Source organism: Sus scrofa, chromosome 5 (assembly GCF_000003025.6).
Source record: "Sus scrofa isolate TJ Tabasco breed Duroc chromosome 5, Sscrofa11.1, whole genome shotgun sequence".
Classification (NCBI taxonomy): Eukaryota; Metazoa; Chordata; class Mammalia; order Artiodactyla; family Suidae; genus Sus; species Sus scrofa.
This window is the reverse complement of record NC_010447.5, coordinates 30,227,913-30,251,390: the sequence shown is the minus strand read 5'-3', so window position 1 is coordinate 30,251,390 and position 23,478 is coordinate 30,227,913. Positions and strand designations below refer to the sequence as shown.

General features: G+C 42.9%; 1 protein-coding gene and 1 long non-coding RNA gene across 6 annotated transcripts in view; one reads left to right on the top strand and one right to left on the bottom strand.

Annotated features, from left to right (window-relative positions):
• Nucleotides 1-23,478, bottom strand: part of HMGA2 (high mobility group AT-hook 2) — a 141,115-nt gene that overhangs the window by 78,245 nt on the left and 39,392 nt on the right. The window lies entirely within an intron of this gene.
• Nucleotides 1,329-23,478, top strand: part of LOC106507220 — a 102,517-nt gene continuing 80,367 nt past the window's right edge. For 3 of the 5 annotated variants that reach the window (XR_002344007.1, XR_001303053.2, XR_002344004.1), the window contains exon 1: nucleotides 1,334-2,611. This is a non-coding gene — a long non-coding RNA (uncharacterized LOC106507220). Of the gene's footprint in view, nucleotides 2,612-23,478 lie in introns of all 5 variants that reach the window. The other 2 variants (XR_002344006.1, XR_002344008.1) reach the window with 2 other exon arrangements.

Below are 23,478 nucleotides of genomic sequence, written 5' to 3'. Positions count from 1 at the left end.
AATCCTCTAATTTGAATGATACATACATACCAAAAAACTTAAAAAGCAACTGCTTTTTGCCTTTTAATAGGGTAGAATTTCTTTGGAAAGCAAGTGTCCTTATTTTAAAGTGTGCCTCCTTCTGGAAACATTTAGAATTTTGAAAGACGTCGCCTTGGCAAGAATATAGTGCAACCCTTAATTTGCAGGGGCACAAACAGTGACCCATCAGGATTCCGGTGAGAATTAAGGTCACTGTTAAGGGGAAAGCAGGACAGGCCACAGTGGCTAAGAGCTCAGGAGCCTTTACGAGCTGAGGGATCTTCGACATGTTATTTAACTTCCTTGAGCTTCACTTCCCTCATCGAGAAAGAGGGAACGATTCCATGGGGTTGTTGTGGAAATTAAGTGAGATACCAAATATAGCATGCTTTGCATAATACCTGATACCCCATGAGAGCTCAATAAATGGGCACTGCGGTTGTTAGAGACTTACGACCAGTTAGTGTCAGAATTGGACGTGAAACTGGTTCCTGATTCCTTCCGCATCCTTGGGCCTCGTGGGGCAAAATCATCTCTTATTAGTCTTTTCTGCAAAGATAGTTATTATTGATCACTGTCTCTCTTCGTTCACCCCTGGAACAATCCTTCAGCTTTTAGGAAGCGAATATCTGATTGTTCAGAATATGACGTTGAAGTTGCACATTCTGAGCTCTCAGTCGGGAAGGTTCAGAATTCGATCTCCCAAGGGGGATAATCATGGATTCAGGAAGTCTGCTGGGCAGCAGTTCTAGCTCACATGACTGCTTCCTCGTTATTCTAGTCGGGCTCTTCCTGGAAGGGGTAGGGGGAGTCTGCTATTTGATTAAACAGTCCAATAACATCGACACTGAATAAAATCATAGAATCACCCTGATCTTATTAACTCTCCTCGGGGACAGCATTTAAATTTAAAAACATTTCCCTAACAGATCAGATCTGTGGGAACAACTTCTACCTCCCCTGCTTTGCTCACCTCTTAAGCTGTCCTTCAGAAGAGACTAGCCAATGTGTACGGAGTGTTTCCGAAGAGCGGGGCACAGTGCCAGGCGCTTTCGCTCACACCTTTTCATTTAATTCTCACAACCACCCTTAGAGGTATTATTCTCATCCCCATTTTACAGCTGAGATCACTGAGGCCACTGAGACTTATGCAAGTTGTCCAGGGTTACCTTACCAGCCCCAGAGCTACGAAAGTCAAACAGCCAGTGTGGACCCGTCCTCAGGGGACCTAGCTTGGCCCCTGTCCAGACAGGCTACATGCGCTTCAGCCTCAGTTTCCCCACCTTGGAGAGGATGCAGTCGCTCTCGAAGTTCCCCTCCAGCCTGACATTCCACAACTTGCTGCTGCTGCTTCTGCTGCAGGCAGGCTTCTTTGTTTCCAGGCTCAGCTGCTCTGGCCGGGCGTCCCCGGGCTCTGCCCTGTTTTGTTTTTGCTGCTGGACCTACTACAGATGCACTCCTGGCACCGCAGCCCGGAGCACAGCCGAGGAGGCTTCCTCTTTCGCTCAGTTCCTGGCCGCTTCAGTATGAACAGAAAAAGGTGGGCAGAGGCCAACTGGCAGAAGCCACAGAAATAGCAGTGCATGATTCTCCTACAAGCAGCAGAAAGGTCGGCACACAGGACCCCACCATCTGCAGAGCTCTTTCATTGACTAAGGTTGCTTTTGGCACGCACAGGCACCAGGGGTTTCCACGCTCATTTCCCTTCGGTCAGAGCAGACAGCTTTGCTGATAGACAACCGGGAGGTGACGCTCCACAGTCCCACGCTGGCCACGGACTGGCCCTGGCCGGGGACAAGAGACGTTCAGCTGCAGAGCCACACGGGAGCCCTCCCTCCACCCCCGCCCCAAATCGGAATCTCTTATTCTGCAGCCTGCAACCTCCTGAGGGGCCTCCCCAGGGCTCAGGCCACCCCTGAGCAGAGGGGGAAAGGTGTGCAGGTCCAGGCTGCATAAGCAGCAGTGACTCAACCCGCCCGGCACTTGGACTTGCGGGAAAGGCGGGCTCCCTGGAGCAGCAGGCTTCCTTCACCACCAGCACAGTTAGCAACTGCCTGCAGGGAAGTGCGCTAGACACTGCAGCGCTAGACGCTCCGCAGGGAGAGCGAGGGTCAGGCTCTCTACTGCAGCACAGTTTCTCCCTGTCACTCTCCCTCTCTCTCTCTCTCTCTCTCTCTCTCTCTGGGTCTAGGACAACACTGAGGCCAGGACAGTTCCAGTCATAACTGGATCTTTCCATTACTTAGTAGCACACAGGAGGATCTGTTGGAGTGGTGTTTTGTTTTGTTTTGCTACTATTAAGCAAGATTGTTTCATAATCCTTTAAGCGGTTTCTTTTCTTCTCTTTCCTTTTTTTTTTTTTTTTTTTTTTTTAGCCAAGTTTTATTTACATATCCTGGCCAGCAAGCGCGTGATTAACCCAAGGATAGCACAGAGCGAAGTCAGATGCAACATCTGAACAAAACCTGATGCTGTTTCGTTAAGGAGACACACACAGCTGAGCTGTGAAAAGGACAATCGTCTCTTGGGCCAGCACCACACCAAACTCTCTGACTCTGGAGACCCTCAGAGACAAGAAGGAGCTGCTGAGGTAGGGACAGAGATGCAAGTCATTCTGCTTCTGCCTCCTTTCTCTCTCTCTCTCTCTTTCTCTCTCTCTCTCTCTCCAGCTGGGAGCCAAGCTTTATGAGAGCATGATGCTCAAAGCATCTAGTACATGTGAATGTGGTGAGCTGTCAGTTGACCACAAGGGTACACTTATCGGGGGGTGTCTTCCTACCATCTACTCACCTCCTGGAAAACAAGCTGCACTGGCCTGGACAGGAAGGAATTCTTTCAATCCGTATCTATGGAGGGGCTTTATGTAAAAGAATCATGCTAGGAGCGATTCAGGAGCTTCTCCTATCTTTCACCCCATGACAACGATAATGAGAAGTTATGATCATTCCTATTTCTCAAAGATGTATCTGACGATCTACCAGAAGGTTAAATGGAGCTCATCGTATGAATTAAATTTTTTAAAAACTAAAAGAAAGGTAAACCCTGGGACCTAGACCCCTGGACTAAGGATCTTGTCCCTAAGGAGAAATCCTCAAACATTAAAAGAAGCATTTACCAGGAGATACCAAGGAGGTCTTGATGCTACACAGTCTGACTCTCAGGCAAAACATACTGTCACACAAACAGTGACCTTCTATTTCTAACTCACCTCCCTCCATGTTGCCTCACTATGCAACTTTAAAGCAAGTCATTCATCTTCTCTGAATACACATTTTATTATCTTTAATACGAAGAGACTATGTTAAAGAGTTCTAATTTCTCAGCTAGTTCTAAAATGAAGTATATGTTTAATGAAAGAATCTATTAACATTGTCAAGAACAGTTTTTATTTTAATCTTTGAATACAAAGGGTGATGCATGCCGCATAGCGCAAAAAGGATTGCACTGGTCATAACCTTTGAGACATTTTTGCACAAATGTCCTTGCTCTCTTTGGAAAAAAAAAATCATCCTCTCAGGCTCTGTGAGTGAGCAGAGACCAGTGATGCAGGATGGAGGATAGAGGTTTTATTTATTTGCTTTGAAGGGCAATGCTTCTGAAAGTGCTAGGATTTTCCCCATGGAAAATGTGTGTTGCCGCTAATATCATCTCTCATGATCGGGAGTTAGTGTCAAAGGTTTGTGAATGGATTTCAGAATGTGCAAGGGGCACCTCCCATCGTTAGCTGTCTACATTTTTTTATAACCACTTGCATACTTTTGGTCAACCACTGTAAAATAAACAGTCCTTCCCAAATGTTTTTGTTTTCTTTGACAGCACAGCAATAATTCACTTGGAATGCTGTAGAACAGAATAGCACTTTAATGCTGTTGTGAGGCTGGCTTTTTATGATTTCTATTCATCAAGTTGTTTTTAAGTTAAAAGATGCCAGACTGAAGAGAACATAAAACATTCTGGAGATGTCTTATATCTTCTTTCCTGGTCTCTTCAAAAAAAAGTGTGTGTATATATATATACGTATGTATATATATATATACATACGTATATATATATATATATATACACACACACATACAATATATGCATAACCGCCCATGCACATGTGCATAAACTGATGTGTAGATGCATATTTGATATGTACAGGAAAAACAATATTCACCTAAAGCGTCCGCTGGCTTTGTTTTTTTAACCTGTATTTTGGTTTCACGTTTGAGAAATACAACATCTAAATCAAGGTAAGGTTTTGTGTTCATGCAAACGAAGATGGAAATTAATATTTATTCCTGCCTAGAAAAGTTTTAGAAAGAAACGTCCTAACACCTGCTCAACTTTTTGGATAAACCCTCTTGATCCCTTTTCTCCTGTCATGCACATATTAAAGAAGGTATTTAGAAGACATATATAGTTTGGCCAAAAGAGCTTTATTTTCTTTCCTTTGGGGGCTGGGGGATAATCGTCTCGGATGTAACAGAATAAGGGATCTCTCTATGCGTCAAAACGGAAGGATAGGAGTTGGCTTGAGAATAGTGCAGTTTCTGTGTCTCAGTACGTGGGATATCTTTATAGAGGACAATACTGGAAGTAAGAAATTGGAATGTGGGCAGTGGTCCATTTTCATATTACCCATCCTCCTCTCGGAGAAACCCGTCCCTAGTCTGCACGCTATGGTGCTTCGACGGCGACCTATGACAAGCATGAATAAATCTGGGGTTGAGTTCAATTTCAGAGGCTGGGAGTTTATCAGCTAAGCATCTCACCTGCATTCCTTGCAAGTGATTGGAGCCCTAGAAGTCTGACCTAAGCTTTGGGCTTCTCCAGCAGAGAGCAGTGAAACACTGTCAATAAACTTAATTCTGGAAACCAAGGTCGCTTCCAAGTTAAGAAAAAGGCAAAGGCAGAACTGGCAGTTGCGAGAAACTGGGGAAACTGGGCTTGTAGATTTTCAAAGCTGGATGTGTGTTAGAGGTTTGAGGCCGAGGCTGACAGCATTGCCTGTATTTAGACAATTAAGTGTTCGTCAAAATAGCACTTTAGAGCGAGACAGAGGACACAAAAGAAAAAGCATATGTTCTCCCAAACTAGTCTCTTACTTTAAACGTGTGATTACTCTACTATCGTACATTTATGAGGTCGCTTTGATTTGCCTTCAGCATTATCACAAGGTCAACTCTCGAATCCCATTCTCTAGGCGAGACATTAACTGCTTGGTAAATCAAGGGCCAGGAGGAGTTTGTACATATGCATTCTACAGGAAACGTGGTTGCTGAGAGCCATTTTAAGAAGCTGTGGCTCCAGTTCAAAATGAGGTTCCTAGTGGGGATGTGTGAATGATGCTTCCAGGTGAAGTGATTTATGACATGACACGTGAACTTGTTAACAGTCTAACGCAAAAATGCAAAACTCCCTGGACACCCAGCCCTTCGCTGGGGTGCGAATGGGTTCTTCTCCTTCCAATCAGCAGAAGCTGATGTCAGAGGATATGAGTGAATGGACTATGTTTGCCCTAAGCTGCTCGCAAAGAAAACACCTACTTTCACAAAGGAAGTAGGAGCATTAACGATCCCGCTAGCTGGTCCAGATGATCTGACCTGTTACTTTACTGGGATGGAAAAAAGTTTAACCCGTTACATTTTTTGGAAGCAGAGATGTCAGAGATGTTACTCTGAAAAGACGGTAAAAAAACTGAAAACCATAGGCAGAGCACTCGTTTGCTCTGCACAGGCAGGAGGTAATACTATGAATCCATCTGTGGCCCCATGAGTTTCTATTCTGAAACGTTTTGCTGTCTTCAAGGGCTGGGCTGGGATGCCAGTCTGTGTGCACAGGCTGCCAAAATCCTGAGTGAGGCACGGGCGCTACCATCAAAGGGGAGAGGTCGGCATGGCAGCTTGCCTGCAAAGCGCCCTCTACAAAGGATGAACTTGGAAGAGACCGGCTCACATCAAAAGTCACTGCGTGTTTTACATTCCCCCAGTGCCCAGGGTCATTTTACCTTCCATTGGCAGCTCCTCTCAGTCAAGCTAACTCCCAGGTCTTGAAGGAAAACTCCCTCCTTCTTTACCCCTCCCAAAGCCCCTCTCCAGTCCCATCCCAGTGAAAAGAAACACCTCACAACCAGAAGACGAGGGGCAAATGGAGCTGCACGCCTAAGGGAGAGGCTTCCCTGGGACAGGAGCCTGTGGCCGTGTGTTGCCCTGCTTGGGAAAGTGCAGCCCGGGGGTGGCTCCATGACAACATTCCACCCCCTCAGCCTTTCCCAAGGTCTCAGTTGAGAAAACGTATTTTTTTCCTTTTGCCTTTTTTTTTTTTTTTTTTTTTGGGTTCTTATCAGTTCAAACAAGAACAATGAATTCCTCAAGCCCACAAAAATGTGACAAGGTGTCAACAAAGCCGACCAGGAAGATGATGTATGGCCCATGGGCTGCTGCTCCCATAAATCACAAACCAGAGCTGGCAAAGAATGAACCTTGTGAGCAAAGTGCAAAGGGCCAGCTCCCTGCATCCTCCAACAAGCACCCCACACCCCGCCTCTCCCAGAGCCCTCTCTGGGGCACACCTGTCACCCTGCACCAACAAACCGGCTTGCTTCAAGGCTAAGGGCCTTTCCTCCCGAGGCAAATACTGCTCATACATGGGGGAGCACTGTATCATTTATTGTGCTGTAGAGACACGTGTTGACATGGCTTTGTTGAAGGCTGTCTGGAAAATTCTACGAGAAACCCTCATTTCAAAGGTTTGTAAACGGCAGAAGTATTTGCTCTTTGGTCCAAATTTGATTTAGAAAGTTTGGGCTTCGGTGGTGAAAGGATTTTTTGGTTTTCAAAAACTGGATGCCAGAAATGGTTTTGCCTGCTTTATAAATGATACAAAAGAGGAACAGAGAATGACCAACTCAGCATCGCTTTCTGGGTTCCTAGGATGTGGCTTTCTTGAAAGAAAAACTGGATGTATAGTTGTGCACATACCACAATTAGGAGCGAGATGAGACTATTTAACATTGCCTTATACAAAGTAACTTATTGGCAAATACAGAATTACCACATAAGATTTTTCCATCACTGTTTTAACATTTCAAACTGTTTTATACTTGACATCATGATTTGGGGGTAAGTGGATGATGTAAACTCCCCGTGTAAACTCCCCTGAAAATATTTAAATACAAATTTTGCAGAAATTAGAATCCATTCTAAGAAAAGCATAATACGGAACTTCTGTTGTTTTTTTTTTTAATGTCTTAAATATATATTTAACTAACAGACCAGATCAGCTAAAGGAAATCATTTATAAAGATGTATTAAAATGTAGACCAATCTGTAGCTGCTGCATTCTTATATAATAAGTAGTTTAGGGGGAAAAGAAAAACTGTCCAAAGAAACAGTGTTAATGACAAACAAGAAAGAACAATAAAAGAGAATAAAACCCACCGAAGCCCATGCTAACAGAGGCCAGGGTGAGCCAAGTTGAATGTAGTTCTACTGCTTCCATCCAGCCACTTTTTAAAAATCAAAGAGTTTCAAACTAAACAGAATGGCAAGGATGAGCTCATTCTCTACTGACCAACCTCATCTTCTTAATGACAGTAAAAAAAATTCAAAGGAAAAGCAAATTTTAAGAAAGTAACCTCCATCACATTGGTAATACACTCAGAGAGTTGACTTCTGATTGATATAAGCTTTGATATTAAAAAAAACCAAATATATGAAAATTTAAGTAAAGAATTTTCTGCAGTACAGTATGATCTTTGAAATAATAAACTGAGGTTGTTATAAATCACATGTTCTTCTAGTGCATGTGAGTAGGTCAACTTGGAACAATATCAGTCACGCATTCAAGAATGCAGCTACTCAATTAAAAGACGTCCATCTGGTATGACTGCCAACAAGGCAACCAAAGAAAGTATGGGCTGAGCCACTGTTACTATGTCTTCTAAAATGAGAATGGAGAAGTGAAAATTCAACTGGGGGCTACTTTGGAAGAATTACCTGTTGCATTCACTCTATTCAAATACAAATATTTCTTTTGACTTTTACACATGTGATTTTGAAAAAAACAAAGCAAAACAAAATCACTATGGCATTTAGCATCAAGCTCCATGGTACTTCAACAAGAGTACTGTTGGAGAAAAAAACTTTTTCTAGTTGAACAAAGGGAGAAGAGAAGACAGAATGAGTACGTGTAGAGCTGTGAGATTCCCATTTTCTTGGACTAGAAAAACTTGCAGATGGATCTCCAAACTAGAAAAGGCAAAGAGAGCCTCAGGGATGACCACTGGAAAGCTTCTAATGTCTTTGGGGGGGGTTGGTCTTTTTTTTTTTAGGGCCACACCTGCAGCATATGGAGGTTCCCATGCTGGAGGTCCAATCAGAGCTCTAGCTGCCAGCCTACACCACAGCTACAGCAGCGCTGGGTCCTTAACCCCCTGAGCGAGGCCAGGGATCAAACCTGCATCCTCATGGATACTAGTCGGGTTTGTTAACCACTGAGCCATGACAGCAACTCCAAAGCTTCTAATATTTTTAAGCATGCTTGTGAAAATATTAACCTCTGTATATAGATACAGAAGAAAAGATGAGTTAGAACATAATCATATCGGAGTTCCCGTCGTGGCACGGTGGTTAACGAATCCGACTAGGAACCATGAGGTTGCAGGTTCCATCCCTGGCCTCGCTCAGTGGGTTAAGGATCCGGTGTTGCCGTGAGCTGTGGTGTAGGTTGCAGACGCGACTCGGATCCTGCGTTGCTGTGGCTCTGGCGTAGGCAGGCAGCTACAGCTCCGATTAGACCCCTAGCCTGGGAACCTCCATATGCCGCGGGAGCGGCCCTAGAAAAGGCAAAAAGACAAAAAGACAAAAAAAAAAAAAAAAAAAAAAAGAACACAATCATCTCTTCTTTGGTAAAAGAAACAATATCAGGCTAAGCCTTAAGGAGCTTCTGTGGGTGAATGTGGGAAGCCTGGTGAATAGTTCCAATCAACAAAGATCAGGTGTGCACGGGTCACCTGTACTCCAATTCAAAGAAGCTGGTGAAGTACCAGGAAAAGATGGAAAAGATGGTACAAACTTCTAGAAGGAACCACACCTTCAGTTGGTTTCCTTCCTACTGGAAACTAGGCTTTGTTGTCTGAAAGCAATTTGCTCCCATTAAAAAGAAGAGAGTTAAAATTTCCTGAATGTTTGCCTCACGTCATTAAAGACTTAACTATACTTTGACCCAACATGTCTAAACAAGACTAAGCTTTCCACTAAGCACCAAACTCGACATAGCTTTAAATTATATACATTTTTATATATTTATTACTTATATATGGTATTTATCTTTATTATTTACAGGATACATTTATTAATTTTGATCTTCAGTTTGCAAAATAAAAATAAATTTTATCTTCACAGGTAATCACTGAGATCTATGAAAAGTATTAAGGATAAATTCTTGCTCTTATTCATAGTGGTTAGTGTAATAAAATAGAAAAGACTCAACTTCAGTTAAATGCATACAGTGAAGAGAAAACAATTGAAAATTACTGCAAATGTGTCTCTGTCCCATTGTCGCTTCATTCATTCAGCAAATGCTTATTAAATGCCCACTGTGTGCAAAGAGCTGTAGTAAGAGAGAGATACGAAATGGACTCTCACTTACTATTTGCCAGTAATTGGCAAACCTCAAAGTGCCTTATATTATTACCTGTCTTTTTATTTTTGCGATTTTTGAGTTCCATAAGATGGGGACCACATGTTTAATGCCATGTTAACTCCATAAAGTCCCCTCGTCTTTATTATTGGACTCAACAATGATACTTTTCTGAGGATGAATATAATAAGATATAACTCAGTAATGTTATAATGGTGGCTTTTAAATATATATACATGTGCGAGTATATGCCTTTCATATTACACATATTTACATGCTTTATATGACTAGATCGGCACTAGCTTTCTATCAAGCGCTCTCCATGTTAGTAGGAAAATTCAATTTGATCTCTAATGTATATGACTCACTAATAATGACATCGGAAGTCTCTCCTCTTCTCTTCTACTCTGTTCTATTAAAATAAACGCTACTCTTCCCACACCTGACTTCTTGAGTGAGTATATAGAGCCTCACACACTCAGCCTAGATTCAACACAAATAAAATACTGAGAAAAGGAAATAAACCTTTTCTGCTGATAATTACTCTATTGGGTTTTTACAGCACCATTCATTTCTAAAACATCTGGTAATAGCATCTCGAGGGCTCCTGGTGTAGGTCCAGACGATAGCTGGGACACATTCATTTCTGGGATGTTCTTTATAAGACAAGACAGTGTGCTATGGACCAAAAATGCAAAGAGGAAGGAGACAGAGTCTGCTGTGTGAAAAAAAATGTAAACAAATACTCACAGTACACCGTGACCTGTGCTCTCCTAAGGGCGTGTACAAACGCCTTGGATGGCAAAGAGGAGGGGGTGCTAATTTCGGGACGGGGGGAGAACCATATCTGAAATGGGGCTTGGGAGATGTATTGCGATTTGTCCCGATGGAGATAAAGGTAAAGAATACACCCATCAGAGCAGAGGCATGAAATAACCAACAGAGGTTTCAGACAAACTAGTCTTTCCTGTACTCATGGAGTTAAAAACTCCAATGGGCGGGTGACAGAAGAGGCAAGATTAGAAACTAGGTCTAATGCTAGAGTCCACATAAGAAATTTAAACTTTCTCTCTTGGGTGAACGGAAGCCATAGAAGGCTTCTGGTAGGACAGGGTCGAGGTTTTTGCCTTGGAGATGGCACTTGTGAGAGTACCCGGGGCGGGTGGGGGATAGAAGACTTGAGACAGGCGGGAAACGAGCAGGAGACCAGTGCCATTGGTGCAAGCGAAGGATGACAAGGGCCCGCACCAGGGAAGCAGCAGTGGGAAAGGAGGAAGAGAAAAACTCGAAGCATATGGCGCAGTAAATAAATGACAGGATTCTGTGAGTGCTGAAAACGGAGAAAGAAGGGAGTTCGGGGTGAGCGGATCTCACGCAAGCTAAGAACACAGTCACTGACATGCAGCTAACAACCGACACACAGATGTCACTGAGCACTCAGAATGGACACATGGAATGAAACCAAGAGGGCTTTACGTGTAATCACAGAGGCGCACGACGGGGGTAGGGCAGGGAGGAAGAAAGCGCCCACCACGTCGTCCGAGGAGCTTTCAGAGGTGAGAAGAAATGTCAGGACCAGGTTTTTGCTCTGGGATCCAAGGAGGGGGCGTGTGAAACAGGGAAAGGTGGTCCCGCTCAGATCCTTCAGGAGAAACTCCAGGATGAAGACTGAGAAGCATCCCTGGGGTCTGGTAGCCAAGAGGCTGTATTGGTGACCTTGACGTTGTTTCCCTGGGATGCCAGGGGTGGAAGCCAGACCCCGTTTGCCTCGAGAGTGAATGACAGACAGGAAGAGGTGAGGATAGTTTTCACTTTGCAGCCTGCTGCCTCCCTGACATTTCAGAATGGCCTTGACCTTCGAAAGGCAGGCTGGCCCACCTCCTTCCGCTATGCCCAAGGGGCCCGAGACCCCACAAAGCTGTGATGCGGAGAAGTACAAACAGTTGCACAGACGGCAACTGGTCCTGTGACATGAACACACCAAACAGGGAGGTTAAATGGATTGTTCATAATCCAAGGTTGGTCCACTGTTTCTGAATCTTTCTGAGGAAAACTACCCGGATAAGACATGGGCCAAAACCAAACTGCAAGAGATTTCTAAGAGATCCTAAGAAGCTCACTTGGCATTGTTCTGCGGGGCTGACAGCCCGAGTGTGAACTAAAAATGGGGTATGACTAGAAAAGGAATGTAGCTCTCCAACCTAAAGAAAAAAAAAAAAAAAGAAAAAAAACACTTTCAGGATCCCTATAGGAAAGGGATTTCCTAATGGAGAAAACACATTCTACCTCATTATTCTTTAGTTCTGAGAATCTAAATATACAGATTCCAGATTCTCAAGAGAGGGAGGAATAAAAGATCTGAAAGCAAAACTAAAGGTTTCTTGCTTCAACTAATGAATGTAAAGTCATTTTCCATTTGCCCACAAAAGGAAGAAGCCCATATAAATGGATTAAGAGGGCCAGGAAGATATGATTGAGCCATGAGGTCAGCAAACGTTTTCTGTGAAGGGCCAGAAAGTAAATATTTTAGGCTTTGCGGGCCACGTGGTCTCTGTGGCAACTACTCAACTCTGTCACTACGGTGGGAAGGCAGCCCCAGACAGGGCATGAACAAATAAGAGAGGCTGTGCCCCAGTAAGACTTTATTTCTGGATATTGAAATTTGCATCTCACCTGATTTTCACATATTACAACATATTACTATTGCTTGGATTTTTTTCTACCACTTAAAAAAATATGTAAAATTCTTGGATGGCAGGTCACGCAAAAACAGGCAATGGGCAGGACTTGGACTGTGGTCCACAGTTTGCTGACTCCTATGCTAGAAAACTCTTATCCAGGAAAACCCTTCCATCAACCTAGGTTTAGTGAATTAGACGTCTGGGTAGAGACCCGAACTTGTAGAGCCATGGAATTCTGTAGAGACCATGGAACTCATATATTTGTCCATTTACAGAAATCTGGTTCTTCAGAGGCCCCCAAGTTTTTCTCACTGTGACCCTGGGTGAGTCATTCACTACGATGCTCAGAGCGCGAATGACAGTTAACCTCTAGGTTAACTGGCCAATTAAATGTCTAGCCACTTAATTCTTCATTCATTCAACAAGTCTACGGAGTAATGATGGCTTCTCCAGTGCGGTGGGAGATATGAAAGAAAGTAAAAACGGGGTCCCAATCTGCCAAAGTCTACAGCTAGTGGAGATGACAGAGTCATGCACTGAGATAATGATATGATTTCAATGCAACTTCACAGAATTAAAGGGAGAGTTCTCAGATTGCTAATACTGAGACCAAACTGTTAGAAGGAGGTAAATCTTTTCACTTTCAAGTTAACCAAAGCACTTGATTACCAGCTTCTGGCATTCAGAAACTATAAAGACCATCTTATAAAATGCTAATTACCTGTATTACAAACTGCTCTTCAAAAAAGCAGTATTTTACAGGGGTAGGGATAAATTAGAAGTCTGGGATCAACGTATACACGCTACTACACATAAAATAGATAACCAACAAGGACCTACTGTATACACAGAGAAATCTACTCAATATTCTGTAAGAACCTATTATGGGAAAAGAATCTAAAAAAACAATGGATATATGTATGATTGAATCAATTTGCAGTACACCCGAAACTAACACAACATTTTAAATCAACTGGACTTTAATAAAATTTAAAAAATAAAACTGATGTTTTAAAGAAGAAAGTGACTGCAGAAAATAATTCTAATATATTGGTCATAGGAGGTCACGTATCTATGACTCATGATGTTAGCTTCTGATTAAGGCTAAGTTCTTTTCTGAACCAAATCAGATCAGATCACTCACTGTCTCACTCAGAAGTCTTTAAGAGTTTCCCATTTCCTATGATGCCCGATCCCTCTGAGCCTGCTGTGCATGAACTTCATGGCCTATATTACCACTTACTGTTTAGGCTTTCTGTCCACATCCACCTCCGACCGCGCAATGGCCCTAATATGCACTGTCCAACCCAAACTCTCTGCTCTCATTGAACATGCCCTGCACTTGCCCGCCTCCATTGATTTGTCCCTACTGTTCCCACAGCATGGAAGACTCTCTTCAGGAACTTCATCTTCTAGTTGTCTTCATAAACTCTCATTTATTCATCCCCCCCTTTTTTTGCCTTTTTAGGGCCACACCCACGGCATATGGAGGTTCCCAGGTTAGGGGTCGAATCCAAGCTACAGCTGCCGGCCTATGCCACAGCCACAGCAACTTGGGATACAAGCCATGTCTGCAACCTACACCACAGCTCACGGCAATGCCGGATCTTTAACCCACGGAGCAAGGCCAGGGATGGAACCCGCAACCTCATGGTTCCTAGTCGGATTCCTTTCCGCTGCGCCACAACGGGCACTCCTCCCATTTATGAAGGCTCAGTCTGAAGTGTCACTCATCTTCTTCATAAAATCTTCCTAATTTTACCTAGTTGGAATAAAGGCCTCAAAGACCTTTATGATTCCTATCTTGGCAAAAATAATTATAAAATGTCTGCTTTATAAGGCTCTTAAAAATATAATAATAAAGTAAGATAATGTTTATAGCACCAAAGCGTAGCTCCTGACCCAAAGTTGGAGTTCAAAATAAACAGAAGTTTCAAGTGTCTGTGTATCTACCCTTAGGCTGTAAGTTATTAAGGCTAAGAACCATATTTTAAGAACTTACCCACAACCCATTAAGTGTTTAATAAATGTTTATTAAATATAATTGGAATACTGAGCACTACATTTTTGCAAAGCATAACCAAAACTTTTAATCCCAAAGCTAAAATGTGAGAAGGACTGCAAACTGTAAGATTTCTGTATCTTTCTATTTGGGTTGGCCACATGGTCCAGAAAAATCATGAATTTGGGAGTATGATAGACTGGAGTTCCAGACTCAAGTTTTGTTACTCCCTAACTGTGTATCCCTGCAAATTACTTAAATTTTCTGAAACTCAGTGTCTTCATGTATAACATGTCAATCAGATGTCCTGTGAAGGTTTACTTTGAGACCTGGTATTTAGTAGGCATTAATAAATACTGATTCTAGGAGGCGCAGTGGAAACGAATCCGACTAGGAACCATGAGGTTGCAGGTTCAATCCCTGGCCTCACTCAGTGGGTTAAGGATCTGGTGTTGCCGTGAGCTCTGGGTAGGTCGCAGGTGCAGCTCGGATCTGGCATTGCTGTGGCTCTGGCATAGGCCAGAAGCTGTAGCTCTGATAAGACCCCTAGCCTAGGAATCTCCATATGCCACAGGTGAGGCCCTAAAAAGACAAAAGACAAAAGTAATAAATAAATAAATACTGATTATAACTAGTAAGCAGGACAGTGTTTAGATGCCACATTTATATTGCCTATATTAAGAAAAGATGCTCAAAACAGTATATATCAGAATGAAATGTGAACTATATTTCCTGATCATTCTTTTTAAAATTGAAGTATTTACAATGTTGTGCTTTATTTATACATATTCCTTACATATATTATTTATATATACATATATATTATTTTTCATATTGACCACAAGATATTGAATATAGTTCCCTATGTTATACAATAGGATCTTGTTGTTTATTTTATAAATAATAGTATGTACCTGCTAACCCCAAACTCCTAATTTATCCTCCCCACCCCTTTTCCCACTGGGAACCATAGCTTTGTTTTCTTTGACTGTGAGTCTATTTCTGTTTTGTAAATAAGTTCTTTGTATCATATGTTAGCTTCTACATATAAGTGACATTATATGGTAACTGTCTTTGTCTGGCTTACTTCACTTAGTATGATAATCTCTAGGTCTATCCATGTTGCTGCAAGTGTCATTATTTCATTCTTTTTTATGGCTGAGTAATACTCCATCATGTATATTATATATATGCCACATATCCTTTATCACTCCTCTGTTGATGGATACTTAGGTTGCTTCCATGTCTTGGCTATTGTAAATGAACATTGGGGGTGCATGTATCTTTTCAAACTTGAGTTTGACCTTTCTTTCTTAAATACGTAAATGGAGCAGCAATCTCTAGCCCATTGTGTGGGAAGGAACAGTGCCATGGAGGGTAGATTACTGTGATCCATGAGGGGTTACCTTATTGACAGGACATTCTTTGCCTCTTCCCTGATGACTTTAGCCGATAGCAAGACAGGGGTATGGGACATGATATCAGATTAGACTTGAGGCTCCATCAACCTATCAGGTGGAACTTTAAGAGCTATGGTAATTACCTTCTGCTTGGTAGGGTCCCTGAAATACAACCATTGTGTTTCATTTTTAGTCACTGCTGTCATCTTTCCAAGTTGCTCTGTATCCACTATGCTCCTTCTCCAGTCTTGCTTCAATTTATAAGTGATGAGGGTAGCAGCGGTACCCTATTTCAAATGATGTATATTCAAACTAAATTGACCCAGGGAACCCTACACCAAAATGAATCAAAGTCTATTTGCTATTGAATAGGAGCATTAGAAAACAGTTCCTAGATTCATTCTAGCGAAGCATTCCATCAGCTGAATGTTTTGCAGAGGTTTCTGCCTCTTTGATCAAGGAAGTGGAGCAGCTTGCTAACACCAATCTCTTAAAGTATGTGGTACAGGAAGTCAGTGATAATCTATGAAACTCACCTGTGCATCTGAGTTGGTGGTTTGGGGCAGCATTAGCATTTTAAAATATAACAGTGTCTACAATTTGAGTTTTGATGCAAATTTTTGATTTACTTTTTATTTTTTTTTTTGCTTTTTTAGGGCTGCACCCATGGCATATGGAGGCTGCCAAGCTAGGGGTCCGTCTGGAGCTACAGCTGCCAGCCTACACCACACAGCAACAGCAACACGGGATCCGAGCCGTGCCTGCACCCTACACCACAGCTCACGGCAACGCCAGATCCTTAACCCACTGAGCTAGGCCAGGGATCGAACCCGAAACGTCATGGTTCCTAGTTGGATTGGTTTCTGTTGTGCCACAACGGGAACTCCTACTTTTTAATTTTCAAGTGCCATGATTCCATTAATCTTTCAAGAAAAACCAATATAAGCCAATGTAGCTGATAACATTAAAAATGCTGCTAGCAGAGTTGCCATCATCGTGGCGCAGCGGAAACAAATCCAACTAGGAACCTTGAGGTTGTGGGTTCGATCCCTGGCCTCGCTCAGTGGGTTAAGGATCTGGCGTTGCCATGAGCTGTGGTGTAGGTCACAGATGCAACTCAGATCGGGTGTTGCTGTGGCTGTGGTGTAGGCTGGCAGCTGGAGTTCCAATTAGACCCCTAGCCTGGCAATCTCCATATGCCACGAGTGTGGTCCTAAAAAGCAAAAAATAAATAAAAAAAATAAAAAATGCTGCTAGCATTCCCATATTCTAACAAGGATTTAGGTAAAAGAGTTAGGTGAGAACATGTAAGACTGGTACTACGTGGGTTTTTCAGCCATTTCACCAGTCCATAAACCATTGTTTAAGATGTACTGAATTAGACAAGAACCATGGAGAAAACAACAAAGAAACTCTTGCTTCAATTTTTCTTCATATTCAGGGTAATCAGTGCTTGGGGCCCAAATGATGTGACACTGCCTCAGTTCTCCCTTTCCTGCTTCGAGTTCAGAAACAGCCAAGCCTGGAAAGTAATCAGACACCTCCCTGATCCTTGTGGACTGCTTCCAGGATGATAATTTAGTTTTCATTCTTCATGTGCTCTGTAAAACCTCCTACTGCTAGAGAAGCTCTTTGACATGCTCTAAACTCTAAGAACAAATGAAAATGGCATTTTGGAAAAAAAAAAAAAATTGAAGCCAGAACAAAGAAGTCAGAAATGTGATCCTGTAAGATCAGGCACTTATCTGCACTGCAAGTGAAAAAAGCTGCAGACTCAAAGAACTTAGCAATTTAACTACTAGTTTTCTCCTGAGACTTTTATGTCACAAGAGATCCTTACATTTCCAGGGGCATTCAACAGGATTCTCCCCTTTCAGTGAGGGCAGCAGCAGAAGGTCACTGGATATGTGTTCCTTCCCAGACGCAGAGATTCTTTTGTGAGCCTTGTTGGAGGAAGAAAGAACTCAAAAGGGAGTGGACATAGGCAGACAAAAGGGACAGGTCTCCAGGTGCCGGTGACATCTGTTTCCATTCAGCGCCGTGGTTGGTGGCAGAGTGAAGGGCCAACCTTTCATCCATTTAGCAACATGGCGCCCAAGTCCCTCATTCACTGCTGGGGCGTAACTGGGGACTTCGGGAACGCGTAATAAACTGACACCACGTCCTTGCCCTCCAGGTGATGCCAGTCTTGCTCAGGCCACTAGCTCTGCGTATGTTAATTCACATCGTTTCCTCCCCAATTCAAAACATCCTTCAAAACTCCACCCCAAATTCTTCTCCTGCAGGCAGCCTTCTGACTAATCGCTCTCGCCTCGACTCTGTGTTCCCCACAAGACTCATATCCTCCCCGTTTACACAACTGGAACTTGGCAGACGTGTTCTCTGGTTGATTCCTGTGGGCTCAGCCCAACTGATTTGTCAGTATCATGAGGATAGGGCTTTGGTCTTCTCTTTCCTTTGTGTCCGTTCACAGTAATTAGTTCTGTAGCTTAAACATAATAAACACTCACTCAGGGAGGACTGGCCAGCCAATTCCGACGCCTCCTGCTCAGACACCACTCTTGAGTGTGCTGGATCCTGGCTCTCCCCATAACAGATTAAGTTCCTAGAGGTTCCCCTTCCGGGGACGGTCTCCAGGTTTTCATGCTGCCTTTGTACAGAAAGGTAATGATGTGCTCAGCAGAGGAAGAAGTCAGAAAAGAGGGTTAGTGCCTCAGTGGGCTAGACCTCTGCTCATCGTTCAAACGGGACAAGGGGCCACTTCTACACGGTCTGTGCCATTAACCACATTCAGGAGCGCCAGCTGAGCACAACGGCAGGTCCTCCACTCCCGATGTCAACATTTTTTATGTTGTTATAGGAACTAGTCATTGAACCCACAGCGAGGAGTCTCCTGCCCCTCTTTCTCCCTCTTTCCTCACAAATTCTGTTTCCTCCTCCACTGTGTTCTTCTGCAGTGTTTGGAAACCAGAAAACCAGCACTGATTTCTCCTCCCCTGTGCCTACACACACGCTCTCTCTGTCTCTGTCTGTCATGTCCACAGAGAAAGCAGCAGCAAAAGAACAACCTGACTTAGATGGTTTAAGGGAACACAAGGCCAAGCAGAGCTGATACACATCGGCTACATCCCAGCTAAGTGCCAGCAATTTGATTTTCTTTCTTCCGAGGTAGCACTGCTAAAAAGAACAACTATTTTTATTAATGACGGCTTTGATAGCTTGCTTTCTTAAATCTGTGCCGAAGAATGAAAGGTGGGCGAAGGTGGGAGAGGTAAGATTTATCTTGCTTGAAATTTACAAATAGTCACAAGAAGAAGACAAATGAATCTTCTCACCTTTTACCTGCCTCTTATGGTACCAACAGATCCTTGAGTGTTCTGCTTAGCACCTTCTTCATAGCCCAGGGAATGCGAAAAATAAAGTTGAATGTTCGGTTAGCCCCCTGTTAATTCTCCCCTGCCATCTTGGTTAAGGCCGGCCAGCACATCTACCAGCTGCCAGGCTGGCATCCTGGCATTCGGGGCTCCAAGTTCACATAGCACTTCCTCGGTGATGCCCACCCAGACAGCCCAATCTAAAGCAGCCTCCCCTACTTCAGTACACTCCACTACCTGAAGATGGGCCACTTTTATCCACAACTCTTATTACTGTTGGAAATGATCTTTTTTTTTTCCTTTTCTTTCTTGTGTGTGTGTGTGAGTGTGTGTTTTGAGGTCTGCACCCATGGCATATGGAGGTTCCCAGGCTAGGGGTCAAATCAGAGCTGTAGCTGCCAGCCTACACCACAGCCGATCCGAGCCCCATCTGTGACCTACACCCCAGCTCTTGGCAACGCCGGATCCTTAACCCACTGAGCGAGGCCAGGGATCGAACCCGAAACCTCAGTGTTCCCAGTCGGATTCATTTCCGCTGCGCCATGATGGGAACTCCTGGAGATGATCTTTGTTCTTGAGTAATTAGACGACTGTCATAGTCCCTTTTTAGAATGTAAGATCCATGAGAGCAGGGGCCCTGAAGTGCTCACCAACGTATCTCTGCTATCTGGCCCAGTGCCCAGGATTAGCACTGACGTGATAAATGTTAGCTAAGTGAGTGAGCCGATCACCTTAGGGATCATTCTCGTTTCTATTCTTTCTCCTATGTGTGTGAACTATTTTTCTCTCTGACATAGAAGCACACCCTCCCTGGACACAAGGAATTATATATTTGATGTGACTCCCTAGACTTCACACATTTGATTCTCCATCATTTTAGCCAGTAACGACAGTCAGAATGGTAGTGAAAAGGTGGACACAGATGCTCAGAACGAGTATCTGCTCGTCTTGATAATGGAAAAACGTCACTCTGGTACATGGCATGCTGTATGTCCACTCAAACCGGAAAATTTCAGAACGTCTGAAGATTAATGTAGATGTAACATAATTATTTTAAAACAGCTATAATATTGTCAGCGCATTTACATTTCATTAATATAGAGTGCTTCCATTTCTACCTATAAAGGTTTAGTATAAAAAGTTCACCCTCATGAAATCAAACAAAAATACACAAATGTCTAAAAGAGCTAAAGTGAATGAAAGACATCCCACTATTTCTAATTGCAATTAAATGAGCTAAGACATAAGGGCCACCGACACTTTTATGCTGGGGCTCAAGCGGACATTGCAACATGCAAATGAAAGGAAATCTACTGTGTGGCAAGTGTAAACACCATAGTAGGATGTCCTAGGGAAAAAAGAAGATACATGAACATTACTGCATTAATGGTAATGTCATTAATTTTAAGCATTTTTTCTAGTATGTTAAATATTTCCCTATTATTTAAAAAAAAAAAAGAATGCTGCTCTTAATAGACCAAATCTAGTAATCTCTCTGCCAAGTGCAAAGTGCACAGTGAACTACCTGCAAAAGAGCCAATGATGGAGTCTGTAACATCACAGAAGATTTCAAAGAGGTGCAAGAAAATGCTATTATTTTCCTAATAATCATAATTCTGTTGCTAGCTATGGCGTTTTTGACTTTAGAGCACTCCTCAATTAAATGAACTCGTGAGTCAAAAATTATCATCTTGGCTGCCATGTGGCATTCTTCAAATCTCTTCAAATCCTTGCTTAAGTTTGCTTTTCTGAAAAGCACTTACCCACCTCTCTGGGGTGTTATATGAATTAGGAATCCTGGAGCCCACAGAGTCAAAGCCTGGCCAGCAGGTTGGAAGCTAATAAGCACAATGGAAATGGGCTCTACTTAGTTACCATGGATACCTCAGATAGAAAGGATTCCTATTCCAGAGATTCATCAGCAACTACTAGCACAAAATCCCACATGCTGCTTGGACCTAAATATGGTCATAAATGTTTACTGCGAATACATAAGGTTCATGGAACTAAGACTAAGAGCCGCGGTGCGGGAAACAGTTCTGTTTCTTCAGTGAATATGTGTATCCCATTTTCCATCTGGAGAAGTTAAAATTTTCTTCTGCAATTAGCTTTACAGAATACAGCATTTTTGTTGGATTACTGAATCTGCTCAGCCAAATCTGGGTGCAAGCGCAAATCCTGTGCAGCACCAGCTTACCTAGAAACACCATACACCTTTCGAGAGCTTTGAAAATCTCATATTGTCTGCTCAGTGTGGGGGTCGTGATTACTGTCACCTGAACACAAAGTCCCCTAGAAGGTCAGAGAGACTGGTGGTGGGCACAGACTCTGGTGTCCCTGACCCTTCCGATTCTATTCATGTGAAAACCTTTCAGACCTTTTCTCGAGAGTGAGTCCCAAATTACAGCTCAGTTCCTCATCATCTGATCCAGGGGAAGCGTATCATCTTTTGAAATCTAGTGATTCTGAAAGCCATGACTGTCGGTTTAATCAACCCCCCTGGGACATTTCACTCTTCTTTACAGATGTTCACTTCATACTTCAAAAAGGAAGGTGCAGACAACTGCTAGGACCAGGACTTACACTTGCAGCCCACTGTGCTAGACAGTTTCAGTAAACCAACAGAAACACTCCATTCGGCAAGGCTAATTGCACAGGAAAATTTTAACTTTTCCAGATGTTAAACGGGATGTCGCAGATAGGAGTGAACCGATCTGGCTCCAAAAAGGATTCCCCCTGGTTCTTTATTGCCACCCCTCTGCCCCCGTCCTTGAGTGTTGATCGCATCTCCAGGGTGTGGGGTTCACTGCTGTCTGTCGTGTGCTGACTCCGGTGAGCTAGCAGAGAGGTCAATGAGTTGAGCGTGCGTGAGGAATGGGCCAGGGAAGCATACACAGGTTCTGCGAATGGAGGGACCATGGTCCACACACCATCACTGGTAGCTGACGGCATTTTTTTATCTCCTTTGCGTGCAATGGTCCCATATTTCCTTTCTTCACCACTTTCTGCATCACTTTCCTTTGTCCACATTTTCTGCAGATCTCTAGCCACAGCCATGGCTTCAGCTACTACCACGAATGGCTCTTGTGTCTTTCCCTGCAGCTCCGCTTCCTCTCCCAAACTTCACCCATACATAAGGAAAGGATATATTTCATCTCTACTGCGAACTCTAAGCCCATTCGTCTCCTTCCTGATTTTTTTCTTAGTTAGGGGCACAGCCGTCCTCCAAGGGACCCCCGCTTCTAGTCCTTGACACCACTTTACAAGTGTTTGAAGAGAGATTTCTAACAACTGGCTTCCATTTCGTACTACCAAGCAGATTAACTGTCCCCAAACAGTATTTTTAAAGGCATTTTGAGGGATAGTTTTTCTTCAATTCTTTTTTTTTTTTTTTTTTTTTTTTTTTTTGTCTTTTCCTAGGGCCCCTCCTGCGGCATATGGAGGTTCCCAGGCTAAGGGACTACTCAGAGCTGTAGCAGCCGGCCTACACCACAGCCACAGCAACGCAGGATCTGAACCACGTCTGCGACCTACACCACAGCTCCTGGCAACGCCGGATCCTTAACCCACTGAGCAAGGCCAGGGATCGAACCCACAACCTCATGGTTCCTAGCCGGATTCGTTAATCACTGAGCCACGACAGGAACTCCAAGTTTTTCGTCAATTCTTGTATAACATAAAAATGTAAAAATATTTAAAGTATTTAAGCTTGTGGTAGTCGTGATGGAGGTATTGACTGTGAGAAGCAGGGAGAGGACAGGAGAGAGAGGGCCATTTTCTATTGTTTGAAGCTGTGTTGTCTGTGCGTTTTGCTAGGTTTGCTGTAAAAGTCTCAGGAAAAGTAAACCTATCCAATCCTTATCTTTTGTTATCACCCTTTAAAATCTAGTCTCACCATGGAATTAGGAATATGCTCATGCATAAACTGACTTCAAAAATATTATATAGATTTGTTAAATTTTTAAGTACAGTCTATTCAGAAAATAGTCGCAATATTTCTTAATTTACTCTTACGATTTTATCATTTTGTTTACCAAGGACATATAAGGTGCTTAAATTAAATATAGAGAGTGTCTAGAAGGGAGTCAAAAGGCACAGACCTCCAGTTATAAGAAAAATAAGTCATGAGGCTGTACTGCATAGAATGCTACTGTATTGCATACTTGAAAGTCCTTAAGAAAGTAAGCCTTAAAAGTTCTCCTGACAAGAAAAAAAACTCTCTAACAGTTGGGTGATAGATATTAACTAGATATGTTATGGTGATCATTTTGCAATATATAGAGATATTGCATCATTAGCCATACACCTGAAACTAATATAATGGTGTACATCAACTATACTTAAAGATTAAAAACAATTTTAGAAAGAAAAAG